Genomic DNA, 23,124 nt, shown 5'->3' on the forward strand with positions numbered 1-23,124 from the left:
CACTCGGCCGCCAAGCACACCCCCAGCCTCCTGAGGTATTTTGGGTATGGCCATTATTCACTCTCTTAAAGTAGGCGATCCACACAGCTGTGTAGTCCTACCCATACCTTCTTTTCTGGTATCTGGAGTGTTTCTCTGCTAGCCTTGGGAGGAGCTCTCTCCTTCCTCTTTTCTCTTACATGAAAGGGCCTGGTTTACTTTTAACTATTGAGTTACTTTCAATCTATTGCTGATTAAAAAAACCAGAGGGAGGTTTTTTTTTTTTAAATATTTTTTATTAGGTATTTTCCTCATTTACATTTCCAATGCTATCCCAAAAGTCCCCCATATGCCCCCCACTCCCCTACCCACCCATTCCCACTTTTTTTTAGATTTATTTATTATATGTAAGTACACTGTAGCTGCCTTCAGACACTCCAGAAGAGGGAATCAGATCTCGTTACGGATGGTTTTGAGCCACCATGTGGTTGCTGGGATTTGAACTCCAGACCTTTGGAAGAGCAGTCGGGTGCTCTTACCCACTGAGCCATCTCACCAGCCCCCCCATTCCCACTTTTTTGGCCCTGGCGTTCCCCTGTACTGGGGCATATAAAGTTTGCAAGTCCAATGGACCTCTCTTTCCAGTGATGGCTGACTAGGCCATCTTTTGATACATATGCAGCTAGAGTCAAGAAGAGAGTGCCGCCTATAGCCCAGGTTGGCCTTGAATTTTATACCCAAGGATGACCAAAACTTTTGATCCTTTTCCTCTACTTCTGAGTGCTGGGAATGCAGGCTTGCGCCACAGGCGGTGTTGTTTGTTTGTTTGTTCTGTGCCACACTGAGGACCAGATCTTGGGCCTTGTGCATGTTAGGCAATCACCACCTAAGCCACAGCCCTAGCACCTAACTGTCTCTGTTACAGTTTTGTGTATTGATTAGGAACTTTTAAGTCATAATAGAAACTTGTTATAATTAAATCCATATAACATGGTCATACGTTTCTTATTTAAGCCTGCCTGTGTCTATGAGGTAAATGCATTATTTTACATTAGTTTGTTTTACAGTAATTGGGAATCACACCCAGGTCCCGGCACACGTGCCAGGAAAGTACTCTAAGTTCCTCCCACAGCCTAGAGCAGCACTCTACCCCTCAGAGGTGTAGGGGGAACCAAAGTCAGAGAAGTCCCATCTCTCTGAATCCCCGTGAGCATAGGTCCTGCTGCACATCTGTAAGAGAGGAGTAGGGGAAGGCAGGAACCTGTCATCCTAGAAAGCAGGGTCCTGCTTGCTAAGTCGGAGAAGACTAGATATCAGTCTGTGACAGAAATGGTGTGTGGGGCTGGAAGACCTTCAAGACCTACTGCTGCCTCGAAGTACAGAGTGTGGTAAACCAAAACATGGGGGCTCTTGAGAAATCTGGGATGTTCAGCCCTCCCTAGAAGACTCTAAGCCAAACGGCTTTCAAATTTGCTCTAGGAATGTGTTGGCCTGAGGCCATAAAAGAAGAATTCAGCTAACCTTGGAAACAGGGTTTTCTTAGCAGCCTCGAGGTTAGGGAGGGGATGATACGGTGCTAAGGACGAGGCCTGGCGGTGGCTAGTTTGGACCTCACAGCAGAGCCTTCTTCCTTTGGAGACCTCTTGGAATTCTAGGCAGGAGGTAACTCATCCCACAGCTGGGGTGCAGAGAGGAAGATGCAAGCTGAGCTGACTGACTAATACGGTTCCTACTGTCTACAGCTCACAGTCCCTCTGCCTTTACTGCCATCTGCAGAGCCCCACTCCATCCTCTGTGCTTCATGGAGTTCCTTCTAGGCCCTCCACAGCAGTGCAGGGTGAGAGTCCCCAGTTCCATCGAGGGCAGCAGGTGTTAAGCTGTAACTTGTTCAGATCCTTATGTGTTTTAAGTAGCGGAGCTGAGAGGCATAGGTGGGTCTGTATTATTGTAAACTCTTGCTGATAGTCAGGCAGCTGTTGCCAGAGCTGAATTCCAGTTTCAACTGTACCTAGCCAGAATCTCTACAGTGTTCTCCATAAAGGTGTCACTGTGTAGCCTGCTGTGGATGAAAGACTAGAAGAAACCCCAAGGAACATAATTAATGGAGGCACTGAATATGTATATTACATAGGGGTAGGGCTGGTGAGACGGTTTAGTGGTTAAGAGACACACCACCAGCCGGGCGTGGTGGCGCACGCCTTTAATCCCAGCACTCGGGAGGCAGAGGAAGGCGGATTTCTGAGTTCGAGGCCAGCCTGGTCTACAAAGTGAGTTCCAGGACAGCCAGGGCTATACAGAGAAACCCTGTCTCGAAAAACCAAAAAAAAAAAAGAGACACACCACCAAGCGTGACAATCCCAGACCCAGGAGCTTACGTGGTAGAAGGAGAAAACCAATTCCTGAAACTTGTCCTCTTCCACATGTGTGCTGTGACTTGTACATGCACACAGGTGCGCATGCAACTGCCCGTGTACAAAATAATTACATATTTAATTTTTTTTTTTTTTTGAGACAGGGTTTGTCTGTGTAGTTTTGTATGTCATGGAACACACTCACTCTATAGATCAGGCTGGTCTTGAACTCAGAGATCTACCTGTATCTGCCTCCTAAGTGCTGAAATTAAAGGTATGCATAACCATTGCCAAAAATTGTCTGGCAATTTTTACTATTTTTAAAGGTGTGGCTTTAATATACATTTAGTTCTGTCTCTGAGTCCTTCTGCATAGAGGTTAAAGCTTTCCTGAGGTGCAGTGGTAGTGTGGGCTCTCAGCTTTTGGTTTTTTTTTTTGTTTGTTTTTTGTTTTTTGAGACAGGGTTTTTCTGTATAGCCCTGGCTGTCCCGGAACTCACTTTGTAGACCAGGCTGGCCTCGAACTCAGAAATCTGCCTGCCTCTGCCTCCTAAGTGCTGGGATCAAAGGCGTGCGCCACCGCGCCCGGCGGCTCTCAGCTTTTGATTTAGGAGGTGTTATTGCGTGTCAGTATGCATGGAAACCTGTAATCATAACCATGGATTCTCCCATCCCGAAGTTTGAGGACGGAAAGGTTCAAACTGTCACGTGCCCATCGGCTTTTCTGTGCCCAATGTCAGCATTGACCTGCAATCTTGAGTACTTTTTGGGTAACACCTTTGATGTACTTCCAGGGACCATTGTGGGGAGCGTTAATATGGGAGGGTGATGTTTCGATGAGGTAATCGCTTAGAAACTGATTCAGCATTAGTCATGGGCTTTCCTGCTAGGTTCCATTCTCCTGTCTCTTGCCTTAATTGTCCTAATTGAGTCTAAGCCATTTAATTACACAACCACTGAGGAGACTGACTGACCTTTAGTGGTCTCCCAGTGGCACTGGCAGGTAGCAAAAGCATTCCTCTGTATCAGTTAGTGTTGGTTCTGTCTGGGGAATGTTAGTACACTTTCTGGGTTGCGCTCAGCAACCTTACAAAGACAAATAACCATGCCAGGAAAGCGCGTTTACAGTTTTTTTTTTTTTTTTTTTTCATATGTTTTTTTTTTTAAGATTTATTTATTTATTATATGTAAGTACACTGTAGCTGTCTTCAGACACTCCAGAAGAGGGCGTCAGATCTTGTTACAGATGGCTGTGAGCCACCATGTGGTTGCTGGGATTTGAACTCTGGACCTTCGGAAGAACAGTCGGGTGCTCTTACCCACTGAGCCATCTCACCAGCCCGCGTTTACAGTTTTAAGTAGTGGTCTTTAACAAGTGGCAGTGTAGAATAGGGACTGGTGAGAGGATTGGATGCCCTTTCAGAGGACCTGAGTTCCTCTCCTATATGGAAGCTCACAACCAGCTGTTACTCCAGTTCCATGGGATCCGATATCCTCTTTCTGGCCCCTGCTAGCACCAGGCAGACACAGGGGGCACAAGCATGCACACAATCAAAATACCTGTATACATTAATTAAATAAATAAATCTTTTAGAAAGTGGCAGTGTGAAATTAGTGAGGGTCTCACGTGTTTTGATGGTCACTCTTACTTATCCTGAGTCCAATGTCTCGGAAAGAACAGGACCCATCCTCCTAGCCCTCCTAATAGCTTTTTAAAGTTCCTTTTCACTTACGTGGCTCTTGTCGACTCTCGCTTTTCACGGACTGCACTACTTTTCCTGATTAAGATGTTCAGTGCTTATTTGTAGACCGACTCACACGACTCGCTGTGGCCTGACTGCTTCTGTGTAGTGTTTTACCTGCTCAGGTCTAAAAAGGGCAGAGGTGATACTTGTCTCTAGTGCTGAGCCCAAGGAAGTGGGCAATTAGAGAAGGGTTTTCATTCCGTTTGTCTTGATGAAATCCATGGTCACTAGCTGCTGGGGCTTAGATGCAGTGATGAGATTCTATCTGTCCCCCAAAAGAATTTCTTCTGGGGACTGGAGACAGACGTAGTTCAGCGTAAACATTGTGCTTAGTTGTGCAAGGCCCTAGGTTCAGTTCCCCAGTACCCAGAAGAAATTCACCTGTGTCTGTTGTTTATTCTGAAGTTGAAGGGAAATGACCCTATAGATACCTATAGACTATCTGCATTCATGTTACTGTCTAGCGATAGGGTGTATGTGAGGTGATTATTGCCTAGCTTCTGAACTCGTTCCCCTGTGACTACGAAAAAAATTAAACTAGAGTGGTGGCACATGCCCTGTCCTCCGCCTGGAAGGCAGAGGACAAGGATCTCTCTTGAGTTCAAGGCCAGTCTAAGCTAAACAGTGAGACCCAGTCTCAAAAACCAAACCAAACCACCAGAATAAAGAAAAACTACTGTTGAACTCTCAGCAATTTGCTCCGATTTCTTTTGGCTTGTGTACATACTACTATGCATTAATTTATGAATTTTAAAAAAGAAAGTAACTCACTTAAAATGGGAGACTGACAAATGTAGTAACATAGCGTGGAAAAGTGAGCTCTGCGGGAGCCTCCTAGTGGGCCAGCGTGCTGTCCGTGTGCGAAGGAAGCGTTGAAGTCCCCGGTAGCACCTGTTCGTAGCAGCTCAAGCCTGAAGGAAGCACCCATGTGACTGAGCGCATGCTTTTTGGAATGTGCCGAAAGCTCTTGGGGAATTGCAGACAGCATTGCTGGGAATTTGGAGGGGCGTTTTCTTGAATAGGAAGGCAGGAGATGCCTTTGGCCCACACCTAGGAATCTCACCAAGACACTGTGGAGCAGGAGGAAAGCTCACGGCCATCCTGCAATAATCCTAAACTGTGATTCGGAACAAACTAACTCCTAAAAATATATGATAGACATTTTTGGGAGATTTACTATTGACTGGCTGTCTGGTTTCCCCCCTGGGTGGGACAGTACTGTTAACGCTCTTACCTTTAGAAGGGTGTGGTATACTGGATTGCATGGGTGACAGGCTGTCTGGAATCTGCTAGGAAGATGAAGCACAGGCCATGCACTTACTGAGATTGGGCTAAGTTGGCTGTTGGCCATAGAAGGCTCATGGGATTTAATTTTATCTGCTCCCCATATATATGGTTGAAAAGTTCCATAAACACCAGAAAGTCCACGAAGACGAAATATCCAAAACCTGGTTCCGTCTCCTTCTCCTCCATCTTCCTGTCCCTAGATGGGACGTTGCTGAATTTCACCCCTAGAGTTGGCCCCTTTGCCCTCTTGGAATTGTAGAACCGGTAACAAGATGGCACACTGGTTGAGCAATGAAGAAGACTTCAGCCAATAGGAGAAGCGGGAGATAAACTCTAAGTCAAACTTTTCGGCCTTTATTCTGTAAGTAGAGCTGTAGATTAGTAATAAAGAGAGGAATGCTCTTCTTTTTTTTTTTTTTTTTTTAATTTGTGATTTTCCAAGAATTAACTAACTATCTCTCTCTCTCAAAATAATGTTCTCCAGGTGTCAGCATGGTAGCTGTCACTTGCCATGACTCCAGAGTGTGTGCTGTTGTGCATATATATAGCATTACAGTGGAGACTGAGGTTGTCTGGGGGCCACTTTGGCAGCTATCTTACATCCTACCAGTTTGGGCCAGCCTGCATCAAGAGGGACTTAAAGCCTGTGATCATCCTTTCTCACAGACAAACAAGATAAAGACCAGGTAGACATTCAGCCAGGTCATGTAGAGTAGGCCACAGCTTTTTAAATTGTGGGGAACAATCCGGGAGTCACTGAATAACTGAATGCAGGAATTGTGAGACTTGGGGTACAAGGTTTCTGAACTCACAGTTACTTAATCTTCAGAATGGAAACAATGAGGAATCAGCTGAACCTGCCAGCACTCAGCGTTTAATCTCAGGACTTGACTTTAGCCCTCATTAAGAAAACAGCGTACCAACAAACACTCAGAAACACCTAAGCTCGGATTTGGAATGATTGCACACACAGTCGGCTGCTCGCATAGAAATGTAATAGTTTGATTATAGAAAGCAAAGGCCTGTCGGGCAGTGGTGGAGCACCCCTTTAATCCCAGCACTTGGGAGGCAGAGGCAGGCGGATTTCTGAGTTTGAGGCCAGCCTGGTGGTTTACAGAGTAAGTTCCAGGACAGCTAGGACTACACAGAGAAACACTGTGACGAAAAACCGAACCAACCAAACAAACAAAAAAAGCAAAGGCCATCTTTTCCTCTTAGTGTGTCTTTACATTGTATCGTGTTGTGTTAGAATGTTTACCTTTAAAAATAGTCGGCTGTTGTTGTTTTGTTTTTCTAGACAAGGTTTTGCTGTGTAGCCCTGGCTGTCTTGGAACTTACTCTGTAGACCAGGCAGGCCTTGAACTCACAGAGATCTGCCTACTTATGCCCACACCTCCCACATAATAGAATTAAAGGCATAACAATGTCTACCCAAAAATAGCTTTTTGAGTTGCTGGTCTGTATTTCATTTAAAAAAATAAAAACAAACAAAATACTGGACATGTGACACAGGGTGTAGTTGTATACACCACTAATCTCAGTATTGGAGGCTGAGGCAGGCAGATCTCTGAGTTCAAGGCCAGCCTGGTCTACAGAGTGAGTTCCAGGAAATCCAGAACTACACAGAGAAACCCTGCCTTGAAAAAAAAAAAAAAAGAAAAGAAACAAAAACAAAAATTAAAACCTGAAGGTGCTGGAGATGGCTTACAGGTGAAGAACATTATTATGTTTTAGTCCTCTGACTCTGAACAGCTGGTTTGGCGACGAGAGCCTTTACAAGCTGAGCCACCTTGCTGACCTAAGAGAGAACATTTGGTTTAGAAATAAGTGTTTTTATTGGGTTTGTAGGTAGTTTTAGAAATCATTTTTAAAAATAAAATGTGAGAACTGGACTTTGGACACTAAGATAACACTTATTACAAAGCCTGGTGACATGAGTTTAACTCTGCAGACCTACACGGTGTTGGGAAAGAGGAGACGACCCCAGGTTCTGACCACCACACTGATGTAATTTTAGAAAGGGGTGGGGAAATTAGATGTGTGAGCAGTACAGGCTGTTTCCTGCAGATGGAATGGGGTCAGATGATGAAGGCTGAGTGGCTGAGGTGTTCTGACTTCATCTTGCAACTGTAGGGAGCCATTTTTGACACATGAGATGTGCTAATATTCAGTTTTGATGTCATTGTGTGTTCTTGGTGGTGTGTCTTGGTAGAGATGATGGTATTGGCTGTGTAGTCTTAAAGTTCTTTTAAACAGATACTTCCATAGCATCTGAAGGATTTCTCTGTTTTGAATCAGGAGGTGGGACCGAGGCATATAGAGGTATGTGAACTTAATTATGTTAAGGGCAGGCAGATCCCAGTTCAGCCTCTTAATGATCCTTATCTTCCATAGTGCTGATCTCAAGTATTTCTTGCTTTTTTAAAAAAGTTCTGTCTGTCTGTCTGTCTGTCTGTCTGTGCCTTTGCCCTGGAAGTCTTCCTGTTTGACCTCTCAAGTGCTGGGATAATGGGTATGTCCCACCATGCTTGGCTATGTTAATATCCTTAATCTGATTGGTATAATTTGCATACCATAAAATCGAACCATTGTACCCAAGGAGCTAAAGGGGTCTGCAACCCTATAGGTGGAATAACAGTATGAACTAACCAGTACCCCCAGAGCTCATGTCTCTAGCTGCATATGTAGCAGAAGATGGCCTAGTCGGCCATCAGTGGAAAGAGAGGCCCATCGGTCTTGCAAACTTTATATGCCTCAGTACAGGGGAACGCCAGGGCCAAGAAGTGGGAGTTGGGGTGGGGGAGGGTTTGGGGGGACTTTTGGGATAGCATTAGAAATGTAAATGAAGAAAATACCTAATAAAAATATTCATTTTTTAAAAATTGAACCATTTTTAGTATGCAAGTTGATATTTTAACTGGTGGCACACACCAGCAGATCTCTTGAGTTTGAAGCAGCCTGGTCTACATGGAGAGTTCTAGGACAGCCAGGGCTAAACAGAGAAAATTCTGTCTTGGAAAAACCAAAAAAATAAAAACAAATAAAATAAAAAATCATATTTTACAACTTATAAGCCCATTTAATGAGCACATCTCAAGATATAGACAAATCTTACCAAAAGTTTCTTAGCGTTGTTTGCATTTAGTCCCGCTGTGCTGCACTGCCAGAAAAAATAGTCATCTCGGTCAGCACAGATGGGCTGCCTCCCTGTCTGGTGATTCATCCATTGTTCTCATCTGTATGAAGGCTCTGCATGTTTCTGCCCAGTAATCCTAGGGTGTGTAGGTGCCACCTGCTCTGTCTACTTCCTCACCCACTGATGAGCACCTGGGTCCTTTCTGGTCTGCAGCTGGCACAGATAAAGCTCCCAGGTGTTGCCAGGTGTTGTTGGTAGGCTTATGCTTACCTTTAAGTTTATGTTTAGTTTAAAGAACTGCCATTCTCATGACAGGCTCAGGTACACAAAAATCCCTACCCGTCACTCCATGATGATGATGTTTTAATTTTTTAAAAAATTACATTCATGTGTACACACATCTGTGCATGAGCATGTGCCATAGAGAGTATGTGTATGTCAGAGGACAACTTGAAAGAGTTAGTTTTGTTTTTTCAAGACACAAGGGGCCTGGTGGGGGTGGGGCTCAAACTCAGGTTGTCAGTCGTGGCAGGAAAGGGCTTTACCTGGTGAGTAAGCTGGCCCATCATCTTCTAACTTTTAGTGGTAGTTGTACATGCTATTTCACAGTGTCACTTTGTACTTTCCTATTGACAAATGATATTGAATACCTTTTAATGTACTTATTTGCCAACTGAATATCGACATTGGTAGGTATTCGTACAATTTTTTTTGGCCTATTAAAAAAAAAACCTTTGTGGTTATTTTTTTGTGGTGCTAGACATTGAGCCTAGGGCTTAGGGCCTTGAGCCCGCCAAGCATAAGCTTTGGCCCTCGGCCACGCCCTCCGACTTGATGCATTTTAAAGGTATATAGACTTACTGAGTTTAGCAGACTCTTCTATTATGGTATGTCTTTTTTTTTTTAAGATTTACTTATTTGTTTTATGTACATGAGTACACCACCATTGCTCTCTTCAGACACACCAGAAGAAGAGGGCATCGGATCCCATTACAGATGGTTGTGAGCCACCATGTGATTGCTGGGAATTGAACTCAGGACCTCTGGAAGAGCAGTTGGTGCTCTTAACCACTGAGCCATCTTTCCACATCTTTCCAGCCCATGGTATAAGACTTTATCACTCAGTGCTTCACAAATATGTGTATTATCTTTTTGTTCTCACAAAGGTGTCTTTTTATGAGTAAATATTTTTCTAGAATTTATACGTACATAATATAAATTTATTTTCTATTTATGTGTTTGTATGGGCAAATACAATGAGTCCAAGTACTCAAGCAGACCGGAAGCTCCGCCAGAGCTGGAGTTCCCAGCGGATGTGGACCACCTGCCATGGGTGCTGGGAACTGAATTCACTTTCTCTGCAAAAGCAGCATGAGCTCATAGCCACTGCCCTCTCCCACCGCCCACCCACCGCAGGAGCAAGAGTTTTCATTCTGAATTCCAGTTGCTCTTTTGCTCTTTGTTTCCTCTTTTAAAGTCCCAGCACTCGGGAGGCAGAGGCAGGTGGATTTCTGATTTCGAGGCCAGCATGGTCTACAGAGTGAGTTCCAGGACAGCCAGGGCTACACAGAGAAACCCTGTCTCGAAAAACCAAAAATAAATAAATAAATAAATAAATAAATAAATAAATAAATAAATGTTGTTTTAACCCCTCTCCCTCTCCCTTTCCCTCTCTCTCCCTCTCTCTCTCTCTCTCTCTCTCTCTCTCTGTGTGTGTGTGTGTGTGTGTGTGTGTGTGTGTGTGCAGGTTTCTGTGGAGGGCAGAAAAGGGGGTTGGGTCCCCTGGAGCTGGAGTTACTGGTGGGCATGACCTGCCAGCTGTGGATGCTGGGAGCAAAATTCCCCTTGTCTGGAAAAGAAACAAATGCTTTGACCATTGAGCCATCTCTTCTGCCCATTCATTTTTTCTCTTATGAATTATGTTAATCATATCTAAGAAACTATCTTCCGTCTACTGTTACTTCTGCACCTCATTGTCTGGGACCCAAAAAGGCTTAGCAGAGTCTGTAAATTTTCCAGACTCTCTACAGAACACAGTGTCTGCCAGTGTGTCAGAGACTCTCTAGCCAACAAAGGTGAGAAGCCCAAGGCACAGATGCTGGCAATGTGGCTCTGAGGAAGGAGCCTACAAAGATAAGGGATGAGCTGAGAATATACCGAATATGCCAGACTTCTGGCCAAAGAGCACAAGAGCTTGTAAGTCCTGTCAGAAACAAAGTTCTTGAAGAATAACAAAGCCGGTTGGGCAGTGAGGCCAGCCTGGTCTACAGAGTGAGTTCCAGGATGGCCAGGGGGGACCACACAGAGAAATGCTGCCTAGAAACAAACAAACACACACACACACACACACACACACACACACGCACACGCACACGCACACACACACACACACACACACACACACATATAATCAGACTTTGAGAAAGTGTTGGCTCATAGGACAGGATAAACCTGGTTAAAGCCAATTTATGAAGATTGAACAAAAGAAATATAGAAAAGAAAAGCCAGGTATAGCAGTGTACAGTTGTAATTCCAGCAGTTTGGGGCAGAGGGGAGAAAGTCCTTGTGAGTTCAAGGCTAGCCTGAGCTGCACAGTGAGGCCCTATCTCAAGCAGTGAACTGTGGTTCCAGCCTGTGCCAGTGCATTTATCAGGAGCACAGAGTGTGACAGGTGGTGAAATACTGAATTGCTGCAAAGGTGAAATGGCCGTAGAGCAGGGAGGACACAGACCTCATCTCTGTCCCCAAGGTGGCTGAGTCAGTAGTCTCAGGATGACGGAAAAGGGACGGAGAATGGAAGGAAGGAGGTGTGTGTGCTGGTAAGGTGGCACACAGAGTAAGGCTCTGGAGTGTGTGCCACTCTTACAGAAGCCCCGAGGTCAGTTCCCAGTGAAGGCTCACCTCACCGACTGTGTGTAACTCCTGCTCCGGGGCTTCTAATGCCCTCTTCTGGGCACCTTCAGTCACAAGTGTATATTCACCCAGACACATATACATAGAGTTGAAAAAAATATGAAATGAATCTTGAGAAAAAAGAATGGAAACATGCAATAATTAAAAAAAGAAGAAGAAGAAGAAAGTGTAGAAAAGAAAGGTTAAGTGTGGGGCCGTGAACGTGGCCGGTCCCTGCTGCAGGCCTCAGTTGGTATTCAGCACGTCCTTGGCCCTCACTGACAATTACATTTGGGGGTAGTTTGGCTCTCAGCATAGCAGCGATCCCAACCTCAAAAACATTGAAGAATTTTGACTTAGTTTTAATTGTTTTTCTCCAAATCACTCTGAAGTACTCAGTGCTTTAAAGAAAATGACATCATTATTAATCAGTATGTGGGTCTGTAAGTCAAGGCAGTTTGCAGGGGTTGATTCTCCTCCTCTACTATGTGGATCTCAGGATGAAACTTAGGTCACCAGGCCTGCTGCAAGGCCTGCATCCAGCAAGCCACTGTGCTGCCCCCTAAGAGCTCACTGTGCAGAGTAGGCTGGCCTTGAACCCACAGAGATCTCCTGAACTCTGCTTCTACAGTGCTGGGCTGAGGATGTGGCCAGTGCTTACCTAGCCTGTGCTAGCTAGTGCTCACTAGCCTGTGCTAGCTAGTGCTTGCCTAGCCCTTGCTAGCTAGTGCTTGCTAGCCTGTGCAAGGTCCTGGTTTCATTTTCAGTATCACAGGCAAAGAAAAAACCAAAAACAAACCCTTCATTAGTTTGTAATTGGGAGTGAGTGATAAGGCACACACACGGGCAATAACTAAATACACACATTTTTGGTTTTGGTTTTATGAGATGGGGTCCCTCATCCCAGTTGTTCTGGAACTCACCACGTAGTTCTGCTGCCTCTACCTGCAGTAAAGACGTGTGCCACCTACACGTGCTTAAGAAACCTGAAAGCCTGCATAAGTCTTAGGATGATTTTATTTCTTTTAATTTTTTTTAAACACATGGTTTTCTCAGCAAACTAGGCAAGGGTTTACCTTTTGAAAAAGGTGGGAGTAGGCGCTGAGAGTCACCTGGCAGCGAGCGAACTCTAGCTTGGTCAGGTGAGAATGGGACTCTGTGGCCCTGAGCAGGGTGCTCTGAGGGAGTAAAAATGGCTGCTACATGTGTGGAGTGCGGCAAGAAATCTTTTATTTGGGGGAACTCCAAACTCACTCATTTTGGCCTCACTGTGGATAAGGATCTTCTGAGGCTCGGGTACTGATCGTTAGCTTGAACCTCTTTCGAGCTCACTCTAGGAGAGGGAAGGGTACTTCAGCAACTGGAGTTTGTCACTTGCCACTTTACTGACATCACAGTGCACTGACATTCTAGGGATAGCGTTGGGCAGGTCGATGTGGAATACACTTGTGTGGAGAGTAAGGGACAAAACCCCTCAGTCCTGCTGTTCATTAGGACAGCTGAGCGTTTCAAAGCGCACCCTATAGAAAACTTGTCATTGTATATTCTGAGTCATCCAGGCGGAACTGATAGCCCAACCTCATGAAAGGAGCAGAAAGCCAAGTTAGAGTCACAGTATGCGATCTCACCATTAGTCTTGCCTCACATGGTCTTAGGGACTTGAGTAGGTTCCATGTTTCCCACAGTAGTTTAGGGAGTTAAACAGGTAGCTGAGCTGCAGATAGAAGACTTGCCGGCTGCTTATATGAACCTTTCGGTTTTTTTCTGGACAAATCATCTTCTTGCAGGTGTGTGTGTGTATCAGAGACACACAGACAGACGGACACATACAGAGGGAGACTTTCTTTAGCCCAAGCTGCCCTGAAGCTGTAGCTCAGGCTGCCTCACACCCTCAGCAGACGTGAGTGTAGGCCAGGTCAGAGCTGCCCATGCTAAGGGATTTGGGATTAGTCAGAAGTGACAAATGGCTCAAACATTTTTTTCCAGGTTAGTGACTGAGAAATGATTCAGAATTGAAACTGAAATGAATTTTAAGTTGCTATATTTCCTTTAGTGACTTTTAAACAGTTGCTGTCACTGTCAGGCGTATTTTGGACATATGGGCTTCATTTTGGGCCAATATTTTGTATTATGTTGTTAAATATCTTGACAGGTTTAGTTAGTTTACTCTTGAATTGAGACTGGCCATTGGAATCTGAATTTGGTGGCCCATTTGGAAAGGACAGAGTTGACATGTTCTTATTTTAAGAATCTTAGGAAAAATATGATACTGTGAGAGTATATTTTCTAAATGTCATAATATTTGGGGTCAAATAATTGCCTTGGGAATTCATGAAGCACATGTTTTCTACTGAGGATATTATTCTACCGAAATATTAGTCTTTCTGTTTCACTGAAAATGTATATATGCAATGCATCTGTCCATGCATATACTATAGCACTAATTTTAAAGTAAAATGAAAGTAGAACAATGTGGAAAGTATTGTTTGTATCCAGTCATTAACATGTAAGACATATAGGTCTTAATTGTAGCCCAGCTTCATCCTCCACAGTTAACAACTATTAGCAGTTTGGTTTGTGTTCTTCCATACTTTTTTTTTTTTTTTTTTTTTTTTTTTTGGTATACACAAAGTATAAAGTATTAACAGGTAGATTTTGGGGGAATCTATCTATCTATCTCTACTTACAGTTTTTTTGAGACAGGGTTTCTCTGTGTAGCCTTGGCTGTCCTGGTCTGTGTAGACCAGGCTGGCCTCAAACTCATACATCTCCCTACCTCTTCTGAAATTAAAGGTGTATGCCACCGTTGTCCCGCATTTGGAGTTTTGTTTTAAATTGTCTCTTGGCATATGTATCTAAAATCTGCTTTGTTTTGCTATCCCCGCTTTTCTGATTGCTTAAAAAATGTACCTAACTTTTGTGTATGGATATTTTGCTTGCATGTGAGGTTATGCACTAATGTGTATGCCTGGGGCCTGTGGAGGTCAGAGACGGTCAGAGGAGCCCATGAAGGTCAGAGGAGCCCATGAAGGTCAGAGGAGCCCATGAAGGTCAGAGGAGCCCATAGAGGTCAGAAGAGGTCAGAGGAGCCCATGGAGGTCAGAGAAGGTCCTGAAGTTAGGATTAGGATGGTTCTGAGCTGCCAAGTGAGTGCTGGGAGTCACACCCTGGTTCTCTGCAAGACCAACAAGTTCTCCCCAGGCGTGGTGGCACATGCCTTTAATCCCAGAGGCAGGCGGATTTCCGAGTTCAAGGCCAGCCTGGTCTACAGAGTGAGTTCCAGATCAGGCAGGGCTACACAGAGAAACCCTGTCTCGGAAAACAAACAAAGACCAACAAGTTCTTTAAACCACTGAACCACCCTTCCAGCTTCCTTTCTGCTAGCCTGTTGAAGCCATCCCTTCCTTCCTTTGTTCCTCTCATGACAGATCTGCTGTACTGCTCAGGTTGGCCATACACTGTGATCCTCCTGCCTCACCCATACATGTACAGATATTACAGGTACTACACCTTCCCTGTCTGTCTATCTATCTAGCTGTCTGTCTATCCATCTAGCTAGTCCTCTCTCTCTCTCACTCTCTCTTTCTCTCTCTACTGTTCATCTAAAGAGGTAAGAGTTTTGCTGTGCTGCCTGGGTAGTTCTTGGACTCAAACAGTCTGCATGCCTCTGCCTGCCCCATCCTATAAGTAGCTGGATTTACAGCCACACTCCAGCATACACTGCCGAATGTTTAAGTTTGGAATTCCTGTGAAATGGTGTTCCATTTATAAGAGTCAGACTTACAAAGGATTGATTAACAGTTGCCCTAATAACTCATCATTTATTCACCTACTGGAAATGGGCTTGCTGTATACGGCATATGTCACTTATTCTTGTGTTTGTCCTTCACTGTTTTTTTTTGTTTTGTTTTTTTTTTAAAACAGTTTTTCTATGTAGTCCTTACTGTCTTGGAACTCTCTTTGTAGACCAGGCTGCTCTGCAAAGGCATGCACCACCAGGCCTGGCCACATTTCATGTTTTAATGCTTTACCGAGTATAGTAAATTCATGACCTTTATAGGTGACAAAGTATGTATTCTGAGTAGACTGTGACTGTCAGCAGATAGTAACTTGGGTCTCTGCAGTAGCTATAGTGTTAGTGTTGAACAAAAGTTACCCCATAATACCAGTTAAAGTTACCCGATAATATTCAGTTAAGCCCTTCTGAACGTTAGTATTCATGGAAATCACCCAGGAATGTTACTGAAGTCCAGATGCGTAGGTGTGCCTCCAGCAACGATTGGTAGGTTCACAGACCTTTGAGTAAGGGAGGGTGACATCCCCTGAACACTTAATTTGTCCCAGTCACCCTGTTCCAACACTTACATGTTAGAGCTCATTTTGATGTCCTAACAGTTCCATGACGTTAATCCCCAGTTGTCAGTGAGGAAGTAGAAAGCTACAAGACTTTATACCGTGCCCCAAAGGCACACGCAGTTAGCAGAGGGGCCTCACTGAGCCCAAGAGCTCCTGTACTCCTAGCCTCTACTACACTATCAGGAGGATTGCAGCTAGTGTTGTGGGTTTTGTTATTTGGGGATTTCTGTTCCCAAATAAAAGACACAAACTCTTTATATTTAAGATAAGCCTTAAAGCACTAGAGCTGGATGCTTGGTGCTATTTTGTCTACTTCTGTCAATAATCCTGAGATATCCCTTGCCATGTCCTTCCTGGGCCGCTCCTCCTCCAGCAGGCTGGCCCTCATGCCTTTTTTTTTTTTTTTTTCTCCTCATGACCTCTACCTCAGATTCCAAGCTCAGGAGCCGAAGCCCTGCCTATCTCTCTTCTGCACAGCTACAGGCTGTAGCCATCTTTATTCTTCCAGCAGTTTTAAATTTAGGAGCAAGGTTTGTACAACAAAGGCTAGTGTACATGAGAATTCACTTGGCTCTTGGGGCGACTAGACCTTGGGATACAGAGTTTAGTGTTACAATACACAGCAAGAAGAGCGAGCCTCAGCAAGCCAGTTTACTCGTCTGTGCTCAGAGGGCAATGACTTTAATGCCTCTGTGGACGGCTTAATCCTCCCGCACTCACTTGCTATTGCAGTGCCGTACTATTGCAGTTTGACTGTTGAGCAAGGCCCTGTGTTTTACTTATTTATTTCTTCTTCCTCCTCATCCCATGCTGCTCTTAACTGTTTCCTTGACTTTGACTTTGCCAGAATGTCATACTGGAGCCGTCTAGAGCGTAGCCTTTCCAGAGAGGCTTTCTGTTGGTGATAATTGAAGTTTCCTCGTGTTTTCTGTTGGCTTCACTGGTCGGTCCTTTGTGTCATGTGTGTTGCAGTCTGTAGAAGCTCCCACGGTATTCTCCTCTGCTCATGCAGATGAAAGGCCTTCATGTTGCTGCTGGGCTTTATCAATGATGAATAAGGCTGGAAATACTTATATCCATTTTTGTGTGGATATAGCTTTTCAGTTTCTTTGGAAAGACACTTAGGTCACAGTTGCTGACCCTGTGATAAATGGATGGTTAGTTGTGTGTTTCGGGTTCTGTCAAGAAAGGTTGTGGTCCCTCATCCCCATAGGCAGGGCCCGCCTTCCTTCCTTGTATCTTCACCAGCATTTCCTGTTGCCCACGGCTCTTCTCCAGTATGTAGTGATCATTTAATCTGCAGTTAAATGACAAGTGCTGTTGCTTTTTGTTGTTCTGTTGTTTTTCGAGACAGGGTTTCTCTCTGTAGCCCTGGCTGTCCTAGAACTTGCTCTGTAGACCAGGCTGTCGTCAAACTCCCAGAAATCTCCCTGCCTCTGACTTCTGGGATTAAAGGCACGCATCACCACTGCCTGGCGATGTTAGTATCTTTTATAAACTTATTTGCCATACTTATTTAGTGTTTGTTGATGTAGCTGTTTAAATCTTTTGTTGCCCATTTTTGTTTGTTTTTGAGACTCAGGCTGGCCTCAGTCCCGCTCTTCCTCAGCCTCTGAGAGCTGAGAGTCTTCCACCCATGCTTTCTTTAGGCCTTTTCTCGACTATCCCCTCTGCCCCCTCTCTCCTTCCCTCCCCTCTTTCTCCTCTGTGTGTGGCACGAGTGGCCATTGGAGTGCCAGGGTAACTGAGGAGGTCAGAGAACTGTGGGAGTCAGTCTCTCCTTTACCATGGGGCTCCAGGAGTTGAATTCAGGTTACCAAACCCATGCCTTTATTAGCTAAGCTATTCTATGCTCTCATTTGTAAATTAAGTTTTTTGTTCTTATTGTTGCATTTAAGATGTCTTTATGTAGTTTTGTGAATACTAGTCTGTCATTAAATAAGTAATATGGAAAGCTTTTCTCCTGGCCTGGGGTATGTTGTCTGTCCTTTAGTTTTTATCATTATATGTGGTGTTTGCTTTTTAGTTGTGGTAAATGATCCTCAGGTGCGATGGTTAGTGTTAATTGTAAACTTGACAGAACGTAGACTCATTCGCCTGGGAAATGGGCCTCTGGGCCTGCCCCTGGGGGGTTATCTTGGTTGTGTTAATTGACATGAAAGATCCATCTTGGTGTGGGTAGGAATATTTCCTTGGCAAGGGGTCCTGGGCTGTGGAAGATGGAGACAGTGAGCTGACCAGGAGGAAGCATCCACTGGATGCAGTGCTGACCGCTTCAAGCTCCTGCTGCCTCCACTTCCCTGCTCGGATGGGCTGTGGCCTGAGCCACGAGCCAGAAACAACCCTTGCTCCCATTCGTTGCTCATATCAGGGTGTTTTATCACGGGGGCAGGAAAAGACACCAGGTAAGGACTCTTCTCAGCTGGGTAAGGTGACATAGACCCTCTGGAGTTTAGGGACGGTAGTTCCGGAGTTGAAGCCCAGAGAGGGAAAGTGGGAAAGGCCTTCCCCAATGGGCTTTGTATCTGCTTTACTTAAACCTGACTGCGGTCGGCAAGTTCTTGAACATTATTTGTCAGAAAAAAAAAAAGAAGAAAACTTTCCCCCGCCCCAAACACATCTAGTTTTATTCTTTGCACTTTTAAACACTCCTAGGTGAATATAATGAAGCTGGGTGTAGCGGCATACACCTTTAGTCTCAGCACTTGTGAGGCAGAGGCAGGCACATCTCTGAGTTCAAAGCCTACCTGGTCTGCATAGAGAGTTCCAGGACAGCCAGAGGTACATAGTGAGATCCTGACTCAAAAAGAAAGGGGTGGTGGTGGGGAGACTGGAATGAAAGTGAACTGCCAATCTTAGTGAGTATTTTTCTCCTCCGCCCTTGACCTCTGAGTCTCTGGTTTTCATCAACATCGTTTGTCCAGCGTCCTGAGCTCATTCTGCTGTGATCTTTCATTTTCCCCTTTACTTTTTTGAGCCAGGGTCTCTGTAGCTCAATAGCTCCAACTGCACTTGGTCCCTTAGTCTTCCTCTAGGTTACGGGGTTATAGGTTTCAGGTCATGCCCATATGCTGCTTCCGTGTCTTCCGACTTCTTCCCAGTAATTTACTCCTAGACTCCACCCCAGAAAGAAAAGCACTTGGGGCACCCATGTGATGATGTGCAACCACCTGTACCTGTAGCTCCAGGGGATCTGACACCCACCCACTTCTGAACTCAGGGCTTCTGGACTCACATGTGCACAGACCTCTACACACACATACACACACAATTCTTTTTAAGAAAGACAGACCTGCACGTTGTACCCAATGTGGTTTTCTGGCTTTTTAGTTATGCGATTTGCTAAGACAGTCTCATAGTTCACGGGAGCCACCAGTCGCTTGAATTGTGCCTGACTTCCAGTTGGTGACATTCTTCCTGGCACTACTCTGCTGCATATGGACACCATGGTTGGTCACTCAGTGAGTCACTGCTCCCGCATCTTTGTTCCTCTCTCATGCCATGCGGATCTCCAGCTGTGGGTGAACAATGTTGTCCTTTTCTGTGGCCCCGTTCTAGGCCCAAAGAAATGATTTAATCGTATTAATTTGTTCTATTACTAATTCATGAGCTCTTGCCACATCTGTGCTTGTTGTCCTCTGTGAAAGTCTTCTCATTTGTCTGTAGCTGGCTTCACTTGTCTCTCCTCCAATGACTGTTTTTTTTTTTTTTTTTCTGAATCTTTCCCGGCTTCCCTCAGGCTTGTGTCATCTCCCTTGGTCACAGCTGGCTCCACATTTTAGCAGAATGACCTAAAAAGAAAGACAGAAAAACAACTCTTGTTCTGTATTACTTCTTGTGTAATACCTGAAGCACAGGTTTCCTAGACTGTCCTGCGTGCCTGCTGTGCCATGTTTAGTTTTAGTTTTTTTTTTTAATTTATATTTTTATTAGGTATTTTCCTCATTTACATTTCCAATGCTATCCCAAAAGTCCCCCATACCCTCCCCCCCACTCCCCTACCCACCTACTCCCACTTTTTGGCCCTGGCATTCCCCTGTACTGGGGCATATAAAGTTTGCAAGTCCAATGGGCCTCTTTCCAGTGATGGCCGACTAGGCCATCTTTTGATACATATGCAGCTAGAGTCAAGAGCTCCAGGGTACTGGTTAGTTCATAATGTTGTTCCACCTATAGGGTTGCAGGTCCCTTTAGCTCCTTGGGTACTTTCTCTAGCTCCTCCATTGGGGGCCCTGTGATCCATCCACTAGCTGACTGTGAGCATCCACTTCTGTGTTTGCTAGGCCCCGGCATAGTCTCACAAGAGACAGCTCTATTTGGGTCCTTTCAGCAAAATCTTGCTAGTGTATGCAATGGTGTCAGCGTTTGGAAGCTGATTATGGGATGGATCCCCGGATATGGCAGTCTCTAGATGGTCCATCCTTTCGTCACAGCTCCAAACTTTGTCTCTGTACATGCTCAGTTTTAGCCCAGGACTTTGCATACATTCTGTCTGCTGGACACACTTCCTCTGTATGCCTGCCTTGTATTTGATTTTGTGTTTGGAACGTAGGTGTCAGTTTCTCAGCTACTGTTTTCCTGACCTCCCATTTGCATCAAGATAGAGTCCGTTCCTTTGAAAGCATAGCGAGGTGACCCACCGACCTAGAGTCCTAGAGTGTCGAAGCAGACATGTGGGTGTTACTGCTGCCAGGGGGCAATTGGGCTGAGTACTTCTACAGAGCAACTTAGCTACTGAATGATTTAGTGTCAGTGAAGAAACAGTGAGACTTACGATGCATTCATTTTATAGATGAGGTCATTGGAAAAAAGACTGTGAAGTCTCTTGTCCTGTCACATAGCTGTTTGGTAGCAGAGTTGGGATTTGAACCCAGACAAGCCTGTGCTCTCTGTACTGTAATGGTGATTGCTGCTGTCATCTGCTCCTGTGGTTCCTACTGTCCACCCTCCTGGGGAGACTTTAAGCCCTTGAGGTCTGAGTATTTTGACTCTCCAGTGCCTGGGCAGGTTGTTGGTTCTTGTTACTGAATAAATCATGCCCCTCCCCCCTCTTCTTCCTTGGGGCTTTCAGTGTGACTTTCCTGTTGGCCTTTCTTCTGCTTCCAAGTCCCCTGGGTGGAAATCCCTTGTGTATTTTAAAATATAGCCCCTCTGCCTATTAAGTGTGCTGTTTGTACTGTGGAAGTAAGAACAATTAGTATATGCACTCTGGTTCCTTTCTCTCATCTTTCACTTTGCTGGAGGTATCAACTTTGGGCAGCTAAATGTCAAAAATCTTAAGTGGACACTTAAAATACACAAAGGGGGGTGCACATAACATACATACCCTTCTGATCTCTCTGTCCCTCTGTCTCTCTGTCCCTCTGTCTCTCTCTGTTTTTCTGTCCCTCTGTCTCTCTGTCCCTCTGTCTCTCTGTCCCTCTGTCTCTCTCTCTCTCTGTCCCCCCCCTCGTGTGTGTGTGTATGTGTGTGTTGCCAGGTATCTAACATGACATCTTGTGCTTTCTAGGAAAATACTGTCTGTCACTGAGTTGCTCCCAAGCCAAGTTTCTATTTTTAATTAAAAAATTAAGGCATGATACTTTGTCATTTTGCTAGATGACACATCAAGGGAATTGGGATCAGGACAATGATGGTGGTGGTAGTGGTGGTTTGGTTTTGGTTTTGGCAAGGTAGCCCTGATACACCTGGAACTAGATATAGGTAGGCCAGACTGGCCTTGAACTCCAGAGATCAGCCTGCCTTGTTCTCCTTAATGTTGGGATTAAAGACATGGTCACTATGCCTGGCTTCATTAATTTTTTTTATTACACTGATGAGTTGATTGATTGTGCATGGGATTTTTGTCTTGTGCCTGTGGGATCAGAGCACAACTTACAGTCTTGGTTCCCTCCTTCCGCCTTGGGGGTCCCAGGGATTGAATATGGGTCATCAGGCTCCTTATTCCATTTTAAAGGCCCCATCTCTTATCAGGATGGGACCTGAATTTTTGGGTGACATTCAGAGTGTTGCATATGGTAGGGATATGGAGATAGCCGAAGTGCCATTTTACACAATGTTCATGGAAAGACAGTCACAGTGCTCACAGAGTAACAGGAACAAGCTTCACTGGGGCCTGATAGACCCGGCACCTCCTAGTGAGGCGCGGACACTAATGTTGGAAAGTACGGTTTTACTCTGGAAAGGAAGGTCTAATTCAAGCCACGGCGTTCCTTGTACAAGTTCCCCACTGGGCAAGCCAGCTGTCCTCTGCAGTGGAGGTCTGTGATGAAAGATGGGTGTCTGGATGCTGGAGGACAGGGCAGATGTTGAGGGTAAGGCTTTTGAGATTAGCTGCAAGGCCAACAGAGAAGCAGCCAACCAGAGTGTAGCCTGCCTCCGCATGTGCTCTAGGCCTGGAGGAAGCAGAGTGGCCCGTCATAGCCGAAGGACTCAGCCTCGTCCGGTACTTCAGGTTAGTAAGTATGTCGGTGTTGTTCCTGGGCTTAGTCTCCGGCCATATTACCCCATCTTCAGGACGACTGCTTGGCCTGCCTGCAAGGAAGAAACAAGAAAGAAAAGGCCAATCAGGGAAGGAATGTGATCCCCAAGGCTAAGGAAAAGTTTACATAGCCCTGCCTTGTACCTCTCTTAGCTGCTACCAGACTTGTAGATTTTCCATTTCCCTTCCCTAAGGTGGCAGACAGTCCATTCGCCCCTGAACTGCAGTCCAGCCTAACCGGGAAGACCTTGCCATGCCTCAAGCCAAGCCCAGCTCCCTAACAGTCTCACCTGCTTTTCTCCTCTAACTTTAAATTCTCCCTTTCCTTCCAGACAGTGTCCTCCCGAGTGGCACTCCCAGCTCCCTGCTGGCTCTGCTCCTCACTCCTCTCTGCTGCTCCCGAGGGGCCTGCAGTTTAAGAGGTTGTAGATATTCTTATTTTAAATCCAAGAATTCATTTAAAGTATTCCAGATAAAACTTTCTGTCTTCCCTTTTTGGACGTGACTGTTATGTTTGGTCAGTCCTCTTCCTCTTGGGAAGACACTTGAGAGGTGAGTGATGCTGCAGAGGGGTGAGTGATGCTGCAGAGGGGTGAGTGATGCTGCAGAGGGGTGAGTGATGCTGCAGAGGGGTGAGTGATGCTGCAGAGAGGTGAGTGATGCTGCAGAGGGGTGAGTGATGCTGCAGAGAGGTGAGTGATGCTGCAGAGGGGTGAGTGATGCTGCAGAGGGGTGAGTGATGCTGCAGAGAGGTGAGTGATGCTGCAGAGGGGTGAGTGATGCTGCAGAGGGGTGAGTGATGCTGCAGAGGGGTGAGTGATGCTGCAGAGGGGTGAGTGATGCTGCAGAGGGGTGAGTGATGCTGCAGAGAGGTGAGTGATGCTGCAGAGGGGTGAGT

At 45.3% G+C, this 23,124-nt stretch overlaps 1 protein-coding gene and 1 long non-coding RNA gene across 3 annotated transcripts in view; one reads left to right on the forward strand and one right to left on the reverse strand.

The window, feature by feature from the left end:
- Sik3 (SIK family kinase 3) overlaps positions 1-23,124 on the forward strand; it is a 211,375-nt gene that overhangs the window by 21,140 nt on the left and 167,111 nt on the right. The window lies entirely within an intron of this gene.
- Gm46110 overlaps positions 13,981-23,124 on the reverse strand; it is a 31,729-nt gene continuing 22,585 nt past the window's right edge. Inside the window, exon 4 of the long non-coding RNA XR_003948323.1 lies at positions 13,981-22,279. This is a non-coding gene — a long non-coding RNA (predicted gene, 46110). The remainder of the gene's footprint in view (positions 22,280-23,124) is intronic.

Source organism: Mus musculus, chromosome 9 (assembly GCF_000001635.26).
Source record: "Mus musculus strain C57BL/6J chromosome 9, GRCm38.p6 C57BL/6J".
Taxonomy (NCBI): domain Eukaryota; kingdom Metazoa; phylum Chordata; class Mammalia; order Rodentia; family Muridae; genus Mus; species Mus musculus.